A 14,187-nucleotide genomic window follows, 5' to 3' on the forward strand; every position below is an offset into this window, starting at 1 on the left:
ATGGAAGAGTTTAGAACATTTATTCTCGTATCACAGACTCTCTCTCTTCCTCTCTTCAGTGTGGAGAACAGATCATTTCCATAACACCATTTCATACATTACCATTGCTTTGTAAATATAAATACCCTACTTTTACCTTTCATGTTGCACGGAACAGTTTCCCATCATTCTGAAACATAGATTAGTAACAATAATTGTGTAGCGATTCGTAGCTGAAACTCTAGAATGTCAACTGACCGTTCGTAACATTCCACTTGATGTTTATCTGATTTTGGTATCTGTTAACAGTGGAGAGGCTTGATTTTTGGATAGCGTTTTTAATTTCATGCAAAGCTACACGAAGGTTATCTGAGCTAGCCGTCCCTAATTTAGCAGCGACAAACGAGGGCAGTGTTTTTCAAACCAAAAGCTACTGTGTCCAGGTGATTGTTTTATTTCACCACGCCCCACTAAATCGGCAAATAATGATTCATGCCCTGGCTGTTTGGAAGCATCGGACTATAGGGAAGACAGCTAGTGAACACCCACAACCCATTAAAAACTCGTGGGCTACTCTTTTACCAAAGAATACTGGGATTGACCGTAACATTATAAAAAACTCCACTGCTGAAAGGACGTGCGTGTTCAGTAACGATGATTTGAACTCATGACTCACTGATTGCGAGTCGAATGTCTTAACCACCAGGTGATGCCTGTATCTATACGGTTCAGGCAACAACGATTTATCATCCCTAAAACCTCAAAACATAATCACATCATCTTCATCCACTGATGGATCCTTGAGGTGTGATGAACTCAGAAACAATCCTGAGGTATATCTCACTCTTTCCGTCTAAATGATTTATTCGAAAACACATACCTATACTCAGCAGGTGAAATGTCAAAACCAAAATAAATCTTGAGTGAAACTTATCTCTGGGGTTACTTTGTCTTCTGTCACAGTTCAAAAGACGTTTGTAACAGTATTTGGAAGGTGAATGAAAAGAATATCCCATCTTTTTTTTTATCTTGTGACCTAAGGGTCAAGAAGCAACTGACGTCCCTCGGTGGGATTGAGGTAAGCCTAAGGAATTATAATTATAAATCCGAGGTTCGATTTCTCGCGATCGACACATCTTTGCTCTAGAACAAAATATAAGTGGCTAACTTATATGCCATTGCTAATGTTTTCCAATAATGTTATTCCTCATCATTCGAGAACCTCCTGTTCTCCTGTCTTCCTAGCCATCAAAATAAATGGTGAGATAACTTATCTTTGAAGTTTCGGTAACCTGAATAAGAAAATGATACCTAGGATATTTTGTATGGAAAGATAGACAGAAAAGCAGTAAAAGATATTTTATTTTTATAATTTATACAGTCACGATTCATGTTTAGTTTAATTAAGCACAAAGCTACACAGTGGGCCCACTCTGCCCACTACAGATATCGAAACCCAGTTTTTAATGGTGTGAACCCGCAGATATGATAAATTACACATAATAAGGATCTCTCTCTCACTATATATATATATATGTTTTAAAATATCATTTTGAAAATATTACAATAGTAACAAGTATTTTTCGGTCTCTAGTTGCTTCCACAGACACATATTAACCTTAATATGATTAGGTGTTTGGGGGAAGTTGAATTTTCTTTTTAATATAGGTAGTATGTAGTATTGTGTGTTTGGGGAATGAATTTCCTTTTTAATATAGGTAGTATGTAGCATTGTGTGTTTGGGGGATCAGTGTTCTTTTTAATATAGGTAGTATGCAGTATTGTGTGTTTGGGAGAATGAGTGTTCTTTTAATATAGATAGTATGTGGTATTGTGTGTTTGGGGGAATGAATGTTCTTTTAATATAGGTAGTATGTAGTATTGTGTGTTTGGGAGAGTGAGTGTTCTTTTTAATATAGGTAGTATGTAGTATTGTGTGTTTGGGAGAGTGAGTGTTCTTTTTAATATAGGTAGCATGTGGTATTGTGTGTGTGGGAGAGTGAGTGTTCTTTTTAATATAGGTAGCATGTGGTATTGTGTGTGTGGGAGAGTGAGTGTTCTTTTTAATATAGGTAGTATGTGGTATTGTGTGTTTGGGGATGAATGTTCTTTTTAATAAAGGTAGTATGTGGTATTGTGTGTTTGGGGGATAAATGTTCTTTTTAATATAGGAAGTATGTAGTATTGGGTGTTTGGGAGAATGAGTGTTCTTTTAATATAGGTAGTATGTAGTATTGTGTGTTTGGGGGAATGAATGTTCTTTTTAATATAGATAGTATGTGGTATTGTATGTTTGGGGGAATGAATGTTCTTTTTAATATAGGTAGTATGTAGTATTGTGTGTTTGGGAGAGTGAGTGTTCTTTTTAATATAGGTAGTATGTAGTATTGTGTGTGTGGGAGAGTGAGTGTTCTTTTTAATATAGGTAGTATGTGGTATTGTGTGTGTGGGAGAGTGAGTGTTCTTTTTATTATAGGTAGTATGTAGTATTGTGTGTTTGGGAGAGTGAGTGTTCTTTTAATATAGGTAGTATGTGGTATTGTGTGTGTGGGAGAGTGAGTGTTCTTTTTAATATAGGTAGTATGTAGTATTGTGTGTTTGGGAGAGTGAGTGTCCTTTTTAATATAGGTAGTATGTGGTATTGTGTGTGTGGGAGAGTGAGTGTTCTTTTTAATATAGGTAGTATGTGGTATTATGTGTTTAGGAGAGTGAGTGCTCTTTTTAATATAGGTAGTATGTAGTATTGTGTGTTTGGGGGAATGAATGTTCTTTTTAATATAGGTAGTATGTAGTATTGTGTGTTTGGGAGAGTGAGTGTTCTTTTTAATATAGGTAGTATGTGGTATTATGTGTTTAGGAGAGTGAGTGCTCTTTTTAATATAGGTAGTATGTGGTATTGTGTGTTTGGGGGATGAATGTTCTTTTTATCATAGGTAGTATGTAGTATTGTGTGTTTGGGAGAGTGAGTGTTCTTTTTAATATAGGTAGCATGTGGTATTGTGTGTGTGGGAGAGTGAGTGTTCTTTTTAATATAGGTAGCATGTGGTATTGTGTGTGTGGGAGAGTGAGTGTTCTTTTTAATATAGGTAGTATGTGGTATTGTGTGTTTGGGGGATGAATGTTCTTTTTAATAAAAGTAGTATCTGGTATTGTGTGTTTGGGGGATAAATGTTCTTTTTAATATAGGAAGTATGTAGTATTGTGTGTTTGGGGGGATGAATGTTCTTTTTAATATAGGTAGTATGTAGTATTGTGTGTTTGGATGAATGAATGTTCTTTTTAACATAGGTAATATGCAGTATTGTGTATTTGGGGGAAGAATGTTCTTTTTAATATAGGTAGTATGTAGTATTGTGTGTTTGGGAGAGTGAGTGTTCTTTTTAATATAGGTAGTATATGGTATTGTGTGTTTGGGGGATGAATGTTCTTTTTAATATAGGTAGTATGTGGTATTGTGTGTGTGGGAGAGTGAGTGTTCTTTTAATATAGGTAGTATGTGGTATTGTGTGTTTGGGGATGAATGTTCTTTTTAATATAGGTAGTATGTGGTATTGTGTGTTTGGGGATGAATGTTCTTTTAATATAGGTAGTATACAGTATTGTGTGTTTGGGGATGAGTGTTCTTTTTTAACATAGGTAATATACAGTATTGGGTGTTTGGGGGATGAATGTTCTTTTTAACATAGGTAATATGCAGTATTGTGTGTTTGGGGGATGAATGTTCTTTTTAATATAGGTAGTATGTGGTATTGTGTGTTTGGGAGAGTGAGTGTTCTTTTTAATATAGGTAGTATATGGTATTGTGTGTTTGGGGGATGAATGTTCTTTTTATTATAGGTAGTATGTAGTATTGTGTGTGTGGGAGAGTGAGTGTTCTTTTAATATAGGTAGTATGTGGTATTGTGTGTTTGGGGGATGAATGTTCTTTTTTAATATAGGTAGTACGTGGTATTGTGTGTTTGGGGGATGAATGTTCTTTTTAATATAGGTAGTATGCAGTATTGTGTGTTTGGGGGATGAGTGTTCTTTTTAACATAGGTAATATGCAGTATTGGGTGTTTGGGGGATGAATGTTCTTTTTAACATAGGTAATATGCAGTATTGTGTGTTTGGGGGATGAATGTTCTTTTTAATATAGGTAGTATGTGGTATTGTGTGTTTGGGGGATGAATGTTCTTTTTAATATAGGTAGTATGTGGTATTGTGTGTTTGGGGGATGAATGTTCTTTTTATTACAGGTAGTATGTGGTATTGTGTGTGTGGGAGAGTGAGTGTTCTTTTTAATATAGGTAGTATGTGGTATTGTGTGTGTGGGAGAGTGAGTGTTCTTTTTAATATAGGTAGTATGTGGTATTGTGTGTGTGGGAGAGTGAGTGTTCTTTTTAATATAGGTAGTATCTGGTATTGTGTGTTTGGGGGATAAATGTTCTTTTTAATATAGGAAGTATGTAGTATTGTGTGTTTGGGGGGATGAATGTTCTTTTTAATATAGGTAGTATGTAGTATTGTGTGTTTGGAGGAATGAATGTTCTTTTTAATATAGGTAGTATGCAGTATTGTGTGTTTGGGGGATGAGTGTTCTTTTTAATATAGGTAGTATGTAGTATTGTGTGTTTGGGGGATGAGTGTTCTTTTTAACATAGGTAATATGCAGTATTGTGTGTTTGGGGGAAGAATGTTCTTTTTAATATAGGTAGTATGTAGTATTGTGTGTTTGGGAGAGTGAGTGTTCTTTTTAATATAGGTAGTATGTGGTATTGTGTGTTTGGGGGATGAATGTTCTTTTTATTATAGGTAGTATGTGGTATTGTGTGTGTGGGAGAGTGAGTGTTCTTTTAATATAGGTAGTATGTGGTATTGTGTGTTTGGGGGATGAATGTTCTTTTTATTATAGGTAGTATGTGGTATTGTGTGTTTGGGGGATGAATGTTCTTTTTAATATAGGTAGTACGCAGTATTGTGTGTTTGGGGGATGAGTGTTCTTTTTAACATAGGTAATATGCAGTATTGTGTGTTTGGGGGATGAATGTTCTTTTTAATATAGGTAGTATGTAGTATTGTGTGTTTGGGGGATGAATGTTCTTTTTAATATAGGTAGTATGTGGTATTGTGTGTTTGGGGGATGAATGTTCTTTTTATTATAGGTAGTATGTAGTATTGTGTGTTTGGGGGATGAATGTTCTTTTTTTAATATAGGTAGTATGCAGTATTGTGTGTTTGGGGGATGAGTGTTCTTTTTAACATAGGTAATATGCAGTATTGTGTGTTTGGGGGATGAATGTTCTTTTTAACATAGGTAATATGCAGTATTGTGTGTTTGGGGGATGAATGTTCTTTTTAATATAGGTAGTATGTAGTATTGTGTGTTTGGGGGATGAATGTTCTTTTTAATATAGGTAGTATGTGGTATTGTGTGTTTGGGGGATGAATGTTCTTTTTATTACAGGTAGTATGTGGTATTGTGTGTGTGGGAGAGTGAGTGTTCTTTTTAATATAGGTCGTATGTGGTATTGTGTGTGTGGGAGAGTGAGTGTTCTTTTTAATATAGGTAATATGCAGTATTGTGTATTTGGGGGATTAATGTTCTTTTTAATATAGGTAGTATGTGGTATTGTGTGTTTGGGAGAGTGAGTGATCTTTTTATTATAGGTAGTATGTAGTATTGTGTGTTTGGGGGATGAGTGTTCTTTTTAATATAGGTAGTATGCAGTATTGTGTGTTTGGGGGATGAGTATTCTTTTTAATATAGGTAGTATGTAGTATTGTGTGTTTGGGAGAATGAGTGTTCTTTTTAACATAGGTAATATGCAGTATTGTGTGTTTGGGGGATGAATGTTCTTTTTAATGTAGGTAGTATATTATTCTATTAGCTTCAGTGAAATTAATTTAATATACACCTGAAAGGTGTTTACATCGTTGTTTCTAGAGTATGACGAAGTCTCACGGAGTCCCCAGATAAGTTTAAATAGACTCACCGATCACCTACTACAGTATAACCAATCTATTAAATGACTGATATATCTTGAAAACAAGTTTCAAAGCTATTCTTTCACCTAGTATCTTTGTATTCATTAAACATGTTGGCTACAAGGGTCATTACGGTAGGAGTGACACAAGAATACCATCAGTACAGTAGTTAGTGCTACCAAACCTTGCTGGAGTTTTCTATATATATTTCACAGGAAATGATTGAGTTCAATCATTTTGCGGTCAGTTTTGAACATAAAATTTGTAAACATAATGCATCACGTAGACTCTGTCTGTAGTGAATAATATAAAATTAATCTGTATGTAATGGTTTAAAATGTTGTATCAATCGAAATACATATCTATTGGGTCAAGAAATTACACCCCGTCACATCAAATGTGCTCGCTCTTTCATTCGTGAGGGCACTATAATGTGACGGTCACTGCCACTATTAGTTGGTAAAAGAGTAGCCCAAGAGTTGGCGGTGAGTGGTGATGACTAGTTGCCTTCTCTCTAGTCTTACACTGTTAAATTAGGGACAGCTAGCGCAGATAGCCCTCTGTGTAGCTTTGTGGGAAATTCAAAAACAAAAACAAAGAAGAAATTACAGCTTAATTTACAAGGTACAATGTTAACCCTTAAATGTGTAACCTCTCATTACTTTCTCCACCTTTTATTTCTTATAACAGATGCAGCAAGATATTCATTTGGTATGACTTACGTTACTCATTAGTGCTTAACATACATACATATATCAACATGTACATACATTACAAGTAAGGCCTGGAAGTTTCAGGACTCGCAATCTGAGGGTGAAGAGTTCAAATCCCATTATCAAATTTGCTCTCCCCTTCAGCCGTGGGGGGCGTTATAATGAGACGGTAAGTTCTATTTTTATTTGGCAAAAGAGAAGCAGAAAAATTGATGTTGATGAACATCTGTCTTTTCTCTAGCCCTGGCCCGGCATGGTCAGGTGGTTAGGGCACTCGACTCGTATTCCGAGGATCGCGGGTTCGAATGTTTTTCACACCAAACATACTCACCCTTTCAGCCGTGGGGGGCGTTATAAATATGATCAATCCTGCTATCCGTTGGTAAAAGAGTAACCCAAGAGTTGGCAGTCGGTGGATGGTGATCACTAGCTGCCTTCCCTCTAGTCTTACACTGCTAAATTAGGGACGACTAGCGCAGATAACCCTCGTGTAGTTTTGCATGAAATTCAAACAAAACCAAAGTCTCTAGTCCATCACTACTGGATTAGGACGTCTAATACAGGTAATCCCCGAGTAGCTTTGCGCGAAATTCCAATAAGAAATAAAGAGATTTCAAGTACACAAAAATATACACATATAAAAGCCTAGATGGTATATCAGTTATAGACATAGCACGATCTACGTAGTTGACATAACATTGCTAGCATTATTAAAAATGACGTCTCAATAATATTCGGGTGGTATTTGTTTTCACTGATGGTGAGGGTGAAACATGATTTTTTAAGTGGACTTCAAACTACAGACTTTAAAATTTTTATTTTTACATTTTAAGCTCATGAGGCTCCAAGGAATTTCATGATGAAGTTGTTTTAGTGTAGGTTAATCTATTTGTAATATCAGGATTTAAACTTTTCATTTTAAAACATTTGCATATTATAATAGTAAGGATTCTGGCATTGAAAATCTAACTTGTGAATCAGACGATTCATGGTTAACAACCAACCCGTTCATGCAAGAACGCACTTTCAGTGTCATGAATTCTTTATAAGAATGTCGATCTAATCCCATTTTATGACCAGAAAGACTATGCCAGGAATTGGCGAAAGGTGTTTTTCACTAGTCGCCTTTCCTTGATAATGATAAAATTACGCTGGAAGAGCCGGTTGTAACCAAATGGTTATTGGTCGGGGTATCTATTGTGCTTAACTAAAGTCATGTTAAACGAGTTCTATCAAACTTGAGGACGCTGCGCATGGTTCTCTGTGTTAAAGTTACACGAAATTCTATAAACAGAAAATCGTACAAAAATACGTGTATTTACAATGTAATTGCAGTCAAATGTTATTATTTATTTACGTTTTTTTAAAGATTTAGTTTTGAGCTTGTTGAAAGTTAACATTGGTGCTTTGTTTCTTTTAAAGTTTCCGTTTGCATTGTTCAGTTTTCAGTAGAACACTTTGTACTATAGTTTCCCTTAAGCCTTATCAAATTTATCGCCGTTACGTGGTGTAACTTACGCGTGAAAACTATTGGGACGAAATTTATTACATTCTTTTTTACTACATTAAAGTACCTCTCTTTTTGGGTGTCATTAAATAATGAATGTATACGTATTGAGGACATGGAAGAAATGTAGATTTTCAGATAACTGTACATGCCATTTGGAAAGGATATATATTTTATATTTGTCGTGGCTTTAGGTTTATGTCTGATTGATCATCTGAGATTTTGTTACTTATTCATACAGTCTCACGCCCCTTTATTCGCAACCACATACACTACAGGCTCAAGTGAACAAAACTGAATACTATATCCAGAATGTCAAAAAAAAAAAAAAACAAACAAAACCTGTTTATTAGACACGCATAGTGGTCATGCAGGTTAGATTCCTGAACGTAACCAAGCAGGTAGAAGACTTCGGCTAACACTCCCTTTCCCGAGGAAAGGAAAACAAAGGAAAGGTGATGCACAGGTACTTTCGTGTACTCCATATTGCTGAAACTGAGTTGTACGTGAGAACTTTGTAAGTGATACTTTACAGACCAGTTTTTTGTTGTTTAGCTCGCTGTTTTAATATGTGAAACGACGAACGTGCATGCGTACGTTAAAAGAACTATTCATTTTTTTTTTGTCGTTCTCCAGTAGCAGAGAGGTATGTTCGCGGACTTGTAACGCTAGAATCCGGGTTTTGATATCCATGGTGGATATAGCACAAATGCCCTATTGTGTAGCTTTCTGCAAACAATCAACAAAAATCCGTTTGTTTTTCACTGTAGATCAAAATAATCACGCAATACGTTATTCTTTTGGTTATTTTTTCTCTGTATTTCTACATCAAGATGACAGAAATACTGTTACGTGTTGTTGTTTTTCTACATCCTAGAACATAGCCACACGATAACTGGTCACATAGAATTGAACTAGTTGTGATTTATGTGTGTCTAATTATCAGCTGACTAAGAAATAAACATGTCCCACAAGCCTAACTGTTACGGTGTAGAACCCGGCATGGTCAGGTGGTTAAGGGTCGAGATTCGAACCCCAATCACACCAAACAATCTCGTCCTTCCAGCCGTGGGGGCGTTATAATGTGATGGTCAGCCCCACTATTCGTTGGTAAAAGAGTAGCCCAAGAGGTGGCGGTGGGTGGTGATGACTAGCTGCCTTCCTTCTAGTCTTTCACTGCTAAATTAGGGACGGCTAGCGCAGATAGACCTCGTGTGGCTTTACGCGAAATCCAAAAAACAAACTCTTACGGTGTAATAGTTTACCTGACTTTATGAATTATCTCGTGGAGGGTGGTTACCAAGATGTAGCCCCTTCATAAAAATAGAAGTAGTTACTTTGTTAGCGTTCTTCTCATTGTTTTAAGGTGTTGTTGATTTTTTTATTGGATTACAAATATATATCGAGTCATTTATCTAACAACCCTTATTGATGGCCAAGTAGTGTCACTTTCGTCCACATCAAAGCTAATAACGAGGGTCATTTGTTCACCCTTCCATTCATTCCCCACCTGGCAGCTACATTGTCTATTCTTAAATATTGGACCCTTAAATTAAGCAAACTGTTCATTAGTTACGTTATATATATATACACACACGTTCTTTTTCTTAACTTAGAGTATTATTAAGGTTTGGGTTAATTTTTTCTAATTCGATGAAGGTAAATAATTCATATATAGGGTGCCAAAATATTTAAAACATGGCTTAATGGCAAAGTAATCTCACTTTGTAGAACTGGTTATTATTTTCGTGTTTCTATAAGAAAGAAAATTTAAAATAAGAATAATTGTTTTGTCAATAATTTGTGACATCTTTCGAAGTATTTGATAATTCAGCCCATATTCCAGGTGTTTGTAAGCCTTCATTTATTCGTGTGTGTTTCAAGGCGTTCATGTGTTGTCATAATTGAATTTAAAACCTATTATTTTAGAAACTGTCTCCTGGAGGCTTAGCTTTAAGCTTGAAAGCTTATAATGCTAAAATTCGGGATTCGGTCCTAGCAGTGGGCACGATGTGGATTTTTGTGTTTAATAACAAACAGACTTTCAGAAACTGATGAAATGGAACAGATGTAAATAACGTATCTTACATAGTTCAATACCGGTGGGGTCAAATTATTTTACTTTAATGAGTGCTTTTATATTGTTGACTGTTACAAAAATTACTGTAAATAAAATTGGCCAAAAACATTGGATGAAACCACACTTTTTGCAGGTAGAATATACCAGAAGTCCCAACAACATTTTGTGTGATTAACTGAAATACTGACAGTACTTTTGTTTCTATTTGCTATATAACATACACATTATAAGTAAGAGAGTCTGTATTTATCACTGCTATTAGGAACCCTGTAATTATCCAAGTCATTGACACATAAATATTTTTAAAAAGTGTGTTTAAAAATGCGAATGGTACTGGAACACTTCGGTAATTCTAGGGTTAATCTTAGTCCTAATAAGGCTTATGAAATGACAATATGTGAACGAAACGAAATGTTCAAAATTCTGTATCCGTAAACAAAGTCAAAGACGACTTGTTTATTACAATTTGTAAGTTTTCGAATTCGTTCTTAAACAAATCTCTGAAAGAAGAATACTTCTAAAAGAAAACGAAATAATCCAAACTGTGTCAGATCTGTGGTTATTGTATCGATAAAATCGTGGACTGTTGTAATTTATCTCTTAGTAGAAAGAGGTGGTGGCAGTTCTGCTCCGGAGGTCGTCGCTCCCCGTTGGTACAGCGGTAAGTCTTCGGTTTCCAACGCTAAAATCATGGGTTCATTCCCCTCGGTGGACACAGCAGGTAGCCCGATGTGGCTTTGCTAAAAGGAAAACACACAACACACACACACAGAGGTCGTCATCTCTGTTCTATGATGAACAGAATCGATAATGACTAATTGTGAAAATTGAGATATAAAGTTATGTGAAATAATTATTTGTGTTTCATTTCGATGAGAAGTTATTGTGTTTGTGATAAAGTTATATGAATCAGAGTTGCAACATGTATCTCATCAGTTTATTGATTTCTGCGTTATTGTATATGTCGTAAAATCTCAATCACCTAAGTGTGGTAGGCTTGAGGATAAGTGAAAAACAATTTTTTTTCCTAATGTGTTTTTAAGAGCAATTCTTCTATAAATAACTAGGCATCACTTTCGATACTAAATATTGGTTTCGATACCCATAGTAGCACAGCACAGATAGCCCATTGCATAGCTTTGTGCTCAACAAAAAATACAAACAAAAGGAGCATACATGTGTTTAAACATCTAATCATGTGGACAGAAAAAAACGCATATGTTTTTATTAATTTTACGAATATATTATATAGCATTACTCAATATAAGAGGTAAAATGAGGTTACATTTTGCAATTTGTTTACAGATTAGTTTGTTTCAGGCTTTCTGCGCAAAGATGAAAAAAGGGCTATCTGCGCATAGCCGTCCCTACTTTTGAACTGACAGTCTAAATAGTTGGTGTCGTCGTATTTTAAGGGCAAAACTACACTATGGGCTATATCTACTTTGTTTACCGCGGGAACTCGAAACTCGTATCTTAACATTGCAAGACCAAAATTTACTGGAAAACAGTTCAAAGGAAAGCAGCTATTCAACACCACCCACCACCAATTCTTTAGCTACTTTTTTTTTCCTGACTTAACAATGGTATTTCGCGGTCACTTTTACAGCGCACTTACGGCCCTAGAACGTGGAGAGAGTTATGAACCATGAATCCTCGGTTTCACAGTCCGCGCACGCTATCACACTATTGAAACACCTGAAATTTTCAACAGTACTCTTTAAACGGGGAAATGAACCTCAGATGAAGAAAACGCCATCGATACAAAATAACTATCATGTACAATGCCATCAAAGAATGCTAAAGGTGTAGCTGTTTGGTTAAATTAGTTTTATTTTTGAATTTCGTGAAAAGCTACACGAGAGCTACCTGCGCTACCTGTTTGTAATTTAGCAGTGTAGGACTAGAGAAAAGGCAGCTAGTCAACACCACCCACCGCCAACTGTTGGGCTGCTCTTTTACCAACGAATAGTGAGTTGGATTGACCGGAAACTTATAAAATGCCCCCACTGTTGAAAGGTCTAGCATATTTGATGTGACGGAGATTCGAACCAGCGACCCTAGGATTACGATTCGAGTGCCCTAAACACCTGGTCATGCCGAGCCTTGTTTGGTTAGAAATGAAATTAATTGTTTATTAAACAAATTACGCTGACGGAACTCAAAAGAAAACTTTGGAATAGTTAACTTTATCTTATGCAGGTTCCTGTTTGCTTTTTGCATATAAAATAGCAGTAATTTTTCAGTTGATGATCAACACGTGAAATAACGATATGCTTAGAGCTGAATCACTTCATTATGTCAGTAGGGGTAAAGAAAAACATCCCCTGTCTTTAGAACGAATCCGTCAAAATTCACCAAGCGCGTACCTGTAATAAGAAAATGAAGACGACTCGTATCAAATTTAAAATAGAGTCTCTAATGTTCTGATTTTATTTTAACAATAATTTCAAACATTTTCTGCTATACGATGACCACGTGCAAGTTATTTGGGAAGGCTGGACCGTAAATACTTTGTTTGTTTTTTAAGGTAAGCACAAAGATACACAATGGGCTATCTATGCTCTGCCAACCATGGGTATCGAAACGCAGTTTCTAGGGTTGTAATTCGCCAGACATGCCGCTGTGCGCATAAAGAATCTTTACTGATAAATAAAACTTAAGCACTTAATAAAATTATTAATGCACAAAAGCTTATTCATGATCACTTCTGTGGGTTTAGGAATTAATAAGTACGAACATTATCGATTATTGGTTTGGTCTGTTTTGAATTTCGCGCAAAGCTACACAAGGGCTATCTGCACTAGACGTCCCTAATTTAGTGGTGTAAGACTAGAGGGAAGGTTTGTTTGCTTGTTTTTTGTTGTTGTTTTTTCTAATTTCGCGCAAAGCTACACGAGGGCTATCTGCGCTAGTCGTCCCTAATTTAGCAGTGTAAGACTAGAGAGAAAATAGCTAGTCAACACCACCCACCGCCAACTGTTGGGCTACTCTTTTACCAACGAGTAGTGAGATTGACTGTTACATTATAACGCCCCCACGACTGAAAGGGCGGGCATGTTCGGTGTCACGGTCATTCGAACCTGCGACCCTCATGTTACGAGTCGAGTGCCTTAATCACCTGGCCATGCCGGGCCCTTATAAGTTCGTACGGAGGTTCTTCCAATAACTCAGTTATAAAACGGAACTTTAAACATAGGCTGAACACGTGAATGCGTCCTCAAAATTTTATTTTGTTCACAAATACGACGTAACTAACAAAAGCGTTATAATGTGACGGTCAATCCAACTAATCTTTGGTAACACAGAAACCCAAGAGTTGGCGATGGATGGTGATAACTAGCTGCCTTCCCTCTAGTCTTGCACTGTTAAATTAGGGACGCCTAGCGCAGGCAGCCCTGGTGTAGCTTTGCGCAAATTAAAAAAAACAACAAACACAACTAACTTTCTGTTAATCACCAGTTTAAATGAACATAGATAGGGAAGACTTATGACTTACGTTGTTTTTTTTTCTCTTGTTTCGAGACCTTTGGTGGAAACCATCTAGATGTTGGTAGGCCACAAAACCTAACTTCAATTTAGTTATAGATTTCCATGTTAAGGCTTAAAAATCGACTATCAATGATAATTATACGGAGAATCCCTTGGGACTTTTTTTCTGGGTGTGTGTGTGTATGTGAAAATATCCTGTAATGGCATTGCTTGTATGTTATCACATGTTCGTAAGTAAGAGAGTATAGGGTTTGTTAAGCACAAACCTACACAATGAACTCTTTTTGCTCTGCCCACAAAAATATAATTAATGAAAATATCATTATTTGAGGCACCCGCTAGCACAGCGGTAAGTCTACGCTAAAATCATGGGCTCGATTCCCCTACTTTGCTATAATAAAACACACAGACACACACCTCATTATTTGGATGTTACGTAGCAAGACACA

The 14,187-nt window shown here is 36.2% G+C and overlaps 1 protein-coding gene across 3 annotated transcripts in view; it reads left to right on the plus strand.

Moving 5' to 3' along the window:
* LOC143233586 (uncharacterized) overlaps positions 1-14,187 on the plus strand; it is a 175,557-nt gene that overhangs the window by 13,494 nt on the left and 147,876 nt on the right. Inside the window, exon 1 of one of the 3 annotated variants that reach the window (XM_076469955.1) lies at positions 8,582-8,683. The exons of the other annotated variants lie outside the window; for them this stretch is intronic. The gene's annotated coding sequence lies outside the window, so the exon portion shown is untranslated. Of the gene's footprint in view, positions 1-8,581; positions 8,684-14,187 lie in introns of those variants that run through there. 3 annotated transcript variants of the gene reach the window in all.

The sequence above is a fragment of the Tachypleus tridentatus genome, chromosome 12, assembly GCF_004210375.1.
Source record: "Tachypleus tridentatus isolate NWPU-2018 chromosome 12, ASM421037v1, whole genome shotgun sequence".
NCBI classification, from domain to species: Eukaryota; Metazoa; Arthropoda; class Merostomata; order Xiphosura; family Limulidae; genus Tachypleus; species Tachypleus tridentatus.